Raw genomic sequence first — 7107 nt, forward strand, 5'->3', positions numbered from 1 at the left:
GAATACATATGTGTATATATATATATATATATATATATATAAACATTTGATTTTAAAATTTTGAATTAAAGATTCATTCCTTTCCTCCCTTACTGGGAAGATAAGCAGTTCAGTATAAGTTGTACATGTGTAGCTAATGCAAAACAATGACATAGTAGATATATTGTAAAAGACTGACTATATTTCCCTCCCTCCTATCCCACCTCCCACTTGTTCTATTCTCTACTTTGATCCCATCCCTTTTCAAAAGTGGGTGCTTCCAACTTCCCTCCCCCTCAGCCTGCCCTCCCTTCCATCATCACCCGTCTGATCCCTTTCCCCCCTACTCTCCTGTTGGGTGAGATACCCTATTTAGTGTGTATTTCATTCCCTCCCCAAGCCAAATTCAATGAGGATAACTTTGACCAATTCCCTTTTGCCTTCCTAATCTTCCACTCCATTTTAACCATTTTCCCTTGCCTCTTCTTTATGAGATAGTTTACCCCATTCTGTTTCTCCCCATCTCCTCTCATTATATTCCTCTCTCCCCTCTTAATTTCACCTTTTAAGTATCATCCCTTCCTGTTAAATTGGTCCTGTTCTCTTTATCTATGTATACCTGTAAACATATATACAGACATTTACACATGTATTCATATGCCCATATACCCTCATATATAAACATATAAATATGTGTATATATATATATATATATATATATATATTTATATTCCCTTTAACTATTTTCATACTGACAAAAGTTTCGTCAGTTAGAATTATTGTTTTTCCATGTAGGAATGTTAATAGACCAACTTTGATAAGTTCCTTATGATTTCTTTTCCCTGTTTACCTTCTCATGCTTCTCTTGCTTCTTGTATCTGAATGTCAAATTTTCTATTCAACTCTGGTTTTTTCAGCAAGAATGCTTGAAAGTCCTCTATACCACTGAATGACCATATTTTCCCCTGAAACATGATACTCAGTTTTGCTGGGTAGGTGATTCTTGGTTTTAATCCCAGCTCCTTTGACCTCTGGAATATCATATTCCAAGCCCTTCGATCCCTCAGTGTAGAAGCTGCCAGATACTGTGTTATCCTGATTGTGTTTACACAATATTCAAATTGTTTCTTCCTGGCTGCTTGTAGTATTCTCTCCTTAATCTGGGAATTCTGGAACCTGGCTATAATATCCCTAGGAGTTTTCTTTTTGGGATCTTTTTCAGGAGGTAATAGGTGAATTCTTTCAACCTCTATTTTGCGCTCTGGTTCTAAAACATCAGGGCACTTTTCTTTGAAAACTTCCTGGAGGATGATTCCAAGATTCTTACTTTGATCATGGCTTTCAGGAAGTCCAATAATTTTTAAGTTATCTCTCCTGAATCTGTTTTCCATGTTAGACCTTTTTCCCCAGGAGATATTTCACATTGCCTTCTATTCTTTCATTTGTTTGGATCTGTTTAACAGCATCTTGATTTCTCATAAAGTCATTAGCTTCCCTTTGCTCCAATCTAATTCTGAAGTAATGATTCTCCTCATTGAGCTTTTGAGATTCTTTTTGTCATCTGGCAAATTTGGCTTTTTGAGGCATTCTTCTCATTGCCTTTTTGAGCCTCCTTTGCCATTTGACTCAGTCTATTTTTAAGGTATTATTTTCCTCAGTCAGGCTGTTGACTCTCATTTCATAATTTTCTTGCATTGTTCTCATTTCTCTTCCCAATTTTTCCTCCACTTCTCTTATCTGCTTCTTAAGGTCCTCTATGGCCTGTAACCAGCTTGTATTTTCTTTTGAAGCTTTTGGTGCAGGAGTTCTGACTTCACTTTTTTCCTCCTGTTCCATGCTTTGCTCCTTATTGTCCCCAAAATAGAAGTGTAACGTTGGAATCTTCTGTCTGCTTTGTTTCCTTTACCTGGTCATGTTGCCCCTCAGTCACTTGACCCCTGGGCTTTTTGCCACAGTAGGACTCTGCCACCAGACAGGGGAGCTTTCGTCCCAAACGCTGGGGTTTTCTCAGCTGCCGGAAGTATTAGATGGGTTCTCTCTCTGAGGTCTCCACACGCTCTGGCAAGCTGGACACTCATCCCAGGACCTCTACCCTGGACTGCAATCCAGATCCAAGCAGGTTAAAGCAGAAGTGATTACCCCTCACACTGGTCACTTGGTCCCCCTGCACTCTGCAGGCCAGGAGCTGAAGCTTCCATGTTGGCACTGACTGGCTGTGCCAGAGACTCGGTGGCTTCTTGCCCTGGGGGGCAAAAGCCAATGCACTCCCACTTCCTGGGTCCCAAAGTCCAGACTGAACTGACCTCTCACTTTTTCCTTTGCATCTATGTGTTGATAATTCTGGAAGTGGCCAAAGCTGCTCCTGATCTGGAAGCCCTTCGGCTGGAGGCTGGTCAGGCCCGCCCTGGGGCTAAAGCCTTGGCCGTGGGGCTAGTCTTGGCTCCCAGAGTGCTGTGCTGGCTGCTGCTGGCCTGCCCGGCTGTCCTCAGTGGGAGGTTAGCTTCTCTGTGTTATTTTGTGGGTTCTGCAGCTCCAAAGTTTGCTCAGAGTCCCCTTTTTCCATTGATTGGGGAAGGTGGAAGTTGGAGCTGCTAGGAGGTAGGGCTTCTACTCTGCCATCTTGGACACTGATTCCTAATGGTTCTAATGAACCAGTTTCTTCCTAAGATGATTATCTTTGAGTGGGAAAAATAAAAGTTTGTTGCCTCCATGTTATTCCATGAATGTACCATGGAACACACCTATAACAGACAATTTAGAAATATTTTCTGAGGGAATCATCATAATCCTCCATTCACAGGTAGGTAGGCCATTTGAGAAGTCTTTTAATCTGACCCCTTCATTTTACATATGAAAAAAGGGAGATGGAAGGACTTGTCTAAAGTAATCAAGGAATTGGAGTCAGAATTTCAATCCAGGTCTTCTGACTTTAAATCCAGTGTTCTTCCCACTGTACAATCTTCTTTAAAATTTTATAGATATGTTGTGTTTTTACATTGTGAATATTTATAGATTACTCCTACTGGATGAGACATCTCTTTGTCATTAGAGAAAAATTTTATGAGAAAGTAAAATGATTAAGAGAGTAACTTTATCTGAAAGTCCATGCAACATTTAACATTTCTATTGATTGTACTGTAAGGTTCTCACCTAATTTTGCATAGCAAAGTGTGTTATTGACTGGAGCATTTTCTATGTCCATTGAAAATGTCACATTTCATTCAGCCAATTGTTACCATTGAAGGGATTCATTGTGATCTCCACCTGGAATGTGATCCCTTAACAATTCATATAAGAAACTCCCCAAACTTTTGTGATAAAGCACTTCAGCAAGTCAACATATTCAACAGTCTGATGATTCTCATTGGGAAATGTCAGTCTAGAAAGAATGATTTATGGTGTAAATGAGCAGTTTGCTTTTTTTTTAATGTAACAAGTTTATTGTTAGAGAAAATTCAGTGTACTGAAAAGGGAGCTGTTCTTAAAGTAAGGAAGGCCCAGACTCACATCTGCCTGGGATACATATTGGCTGTGTTATTGGGGCAAGTCATTTAACACCTCTTTGCATAATTTTTCTCATCTGTAAAATGAGGGAGCCAGACTTCATGACTTGCATGGCCCCTTCTTGCTAGAATTGAAGATCCTATGAGAATTTAGTCTTACATGAACCAAGGAGTAACTGGATGCTTATGTTCTGATCCTACAATCTGTCAAAAGAATAGAGCACACATGATGGAAAGGGACATCCACATCCAGAGAAAGATCTATGGAGTCTGAATGCAGATTGACGCAAACTACTTAGTCCCTCTCTCTTTCACGTTTTGTTTTGTTTCATTCCTTCTTTCTCATTGTTCACTCCATTGGCTATAATCCTTCTTTACAACTTGACTGTTTAGTGTGAAGGTATTTGTAGAACCTACCTCAGATTGCATGATGCTATGGGGGAGGAGGAGAAGATTTGGAACTCAAGGGATTATGGAACTGAGCTTTGTGAGCTAAAAGTAAACAAATAAAATAAAATAATAAAAAAGTATAGAGCACAAATGTTTAAAGACCTCTATGTTGTTGGTTTCAAGGCCGGAACAAGGTCTCTCTATAAAATAATCACTGGAAGCTGACTAAATGATATCAAACTCAACTTTTCATCAACTTGGATGCCACTGGCGGCCAGTTTAGTTTCAGGGTCTCCTCAAATTCTAAAGTGGAAACCATGTTTATTCAACAGCTAACCTTAGAGTTATTCTGTCTATAATTTTTCAATTTTAACAAAATTCTTCCTTATTCCTAGGAGTGTGCTTTTTCAAGTATCAGTAAGGAAAAACAAAAACAAAAAAAAGAAGGAATGAGCCAGTCTTCAACATGGCAGTCCTTTATTTTTACACAGCTACCCTGAGCTAACCTGACTCACAATCACAGCATACAACAATAGAAATCTAAAAAGATTAAAAACATGAACATTGGGCTCCAGCAATCTCTAACACATATAGCACAGACCCAGCAATTTATTATGCAAGCAAGTGAAATGGTATCTAAGTAAATGAAAATGTTTCTGTTTCTAAACATCAAAGCCTAGCAATTACTTATTGACCTATATATTCCTTTGTGGTAATGGAAACCCAAGACTTTGAAGTTAATATAGGAAAAGCAGAAAATATAACTGTTCAAGATACTAAACCAATTCCATTATTTAGTATGGCTGTCTCTGTGACCAAAGTTCATAAACAAATATGAACTCTGCCCAAGCTATTATCCCTAAAAGAGAATGCAGGATGTGTTAATCCTGTTTGGGTTCATTTGGGTTCATTCAATTCACTTCCAAGGGACTTGCCTTGTGGGGATTATTCCCCTTATAAAAATCTGTCCCAGGACACAGCACACAACTAACATCATTCAGTGGGAGATGAAACATTATTACATGGTGTCAGTTAATTCCACAGAAGCAATGTAATAAATTAACAATCAGACAAATAATGTCAAAGCATAGTTTTCTGATGTTATAATGGGATTTGATCTTAATGTGTTTATGAAATTATTTTGAGTTGATTTTGGACAGGGTTATATGTAAGCTATACTTCAACTCTTTGTCATCATTGTAATTTACATAGCACTTTAAGGTTTGCAAGGCACTTTACAAATATTATCCCCATTTGATCCCACAACAATTTGGGAGGTAGGTGCTGTTATAATCCTCATTTTACAAAGTCTCCCTGTTCCCTTTTCTTGATTGAAACCAAAACAAGACATTTTCTCCCCCTCATCCATATATCTAAGTGTGAGCAAAGGTTATTATCAATATTCATGTGTGACTATGTGAAAGGGGGAGGGAAGCAAGAAAAGCAAATGGAAATAAACCATTGGTTTTCCAAACAAGAATCTCTTGAGCCTTAGGTAAAAGAAGAGAAAAGAGGCTTCACCGAAGAGCAGCTGATTAGAAGGTCTGGTACGGATGGCTGTAGAAGCAGGAAATGATGAATCCTGGCTGGAGCCCAACAATGAAACAAAGCCGAGGAAAGTTGATGCTGACTCGGATGCTCTGGAAAGACAGGAAAAAAAAAAAAAGCTGGAAAGGAAAAAAAAAACAGACCCCCCCCCCAGTAGGAAATTGCAAGCGTATTTCATTTCACCATTAGTTCCTGAGACATTGGTTATCATTACCATCAGCTTATAAGTAGTTTAGAAGTTAATCATTCTGAAGAAAAACATGGGGGAATTTGAATCTCCAAAAGGAGACAAAGAATAGAAAGAGGGTTTGGGGATTCGTAGTGAAATCAAGCATAGATCAGCTATTTGTACTTAGGAGTAAAAAAAAATGAAGAAAAATCATATACATACACATACATACACACACACACATATATGCATATATGTGATTTGTCAGAAGTGATACAAGAACACTCTCAAGGCCTCATTTAAGAACTTTGGAATTGATTGTGTGACATGGGAGATACTGTCACTGAACCTCTTATCATGGCGTGCCTATGTTAGAGAAGGGGCTATGATTGAAGCAGAATTGAAACAGCTCAAAGGAAATGCAGGATGCGGAAAATGTAGAGTATCCACCCCAAATGTTCTCACGGACTATTTGTGCCCACCTATGGCAGAGCATTTTGAGCTCGTATTGGTTTGATCAGCACAGTCGGACCCATTGAAACTTGACTCTAGCATAGTGACATCATTTTGGTCCTCTTCGAGAAGCTTTGAAAATCATGAAACACTTTGCCTAGATGCTGTCATTTGATTCTCAGAATAACCCTGTAATGTAGATGCTATGATTATCCCAGGAAAGCGAATAACTAGTGTCTAAGGGAAGATTCAAACATAGTTATTCACGACTACAAGTCCAGCACCCAGAGAGTATTCATCTCCTCGAAGACATTTTTTGTTCCTGAGGGGTTGCCACTTCCCAAACAAATCTAACAATAGTAGTTTTTAAATAACTTATGTAACTCTCTTTTCATCAAGAAGTATAAAGTTCCTTGTAAATAGCTAACATTTATATAATGCTTTGAAAATCATGAAACACTTTGCCTAGATGCTGTCATTTGATTCTCAGAATAACCCTGTAATATATATGCTATGATTATCCCCATTTCACTGACAAGGAAAGCTAATAACTAGTGTCTAAGGGAAGATTCAAACGCAGCTCTTCACGACTACAAGTCCAGCACCCAGAGAGTATTTGTTGCACAAACCTAAGAAAAGTTCATGGCCCAATTAATATTCCTGATATAGTCTATGAGTAGCTCTAGTGGTTAAAGTCATAATAATAAGGAGATCAGGGTCACAGGTTCTCCCAGGGCCACAGACCAAATGCCTTTCAAACATAACCCAATAATCACAAAAGCAGAATTGGATGAGAGGGTATAGCTTGATCTACAAATGTTCACCACCATTTCTGGAGGAAAAAAAAATCCCTTACTTCAAAGTGTACCCTTTGTAGCCCTGGAACATATCTGCATTTAAGAAGGAAAGCACATAAATGAAGACAAATACATTATTGATAACACAGTGTGATCATTAAAAATAATAACGTATCACTAATGAGTTGATTTGTTTCCCAGGAAAATTCTACTTTACTTACGTGTGTGTGTGTGTGTGTGTGTGTGTGTGTGTGTGTGTGTGTGTGTG

At 38.5% G+C, this 7107-nt stretch overlaps 1 pseudogene; it reads right to left on the bottom strand.

Moving 5' to 3' along the window:
- Positions 1–4338: 4338 nt before the first annotated feature.
- The window catches only part of LOC138166385 (procathepsin L pseudogene), a 188625-nt pseudogene continuing 185856 nt past the window's right edge, over positions 4339–7107 (bottom strand).

Source organism: Petaurus breviceps, unplaced genomic scaffold (genome assembly GCF_028583685.1).
Source record: "Petaurus breviceps papuanus isolate PSGF00001 unplaced genomic scaffold, PetGlider_PUasm1.0 126, whole genome shotgun sequence".
Taxonomy (NCBI): Eukaryota; Metazoa; Chordata; class Mammalia; order Diprotodontia; family Petauridae; genus Petaurus; species Petaurus breviceps.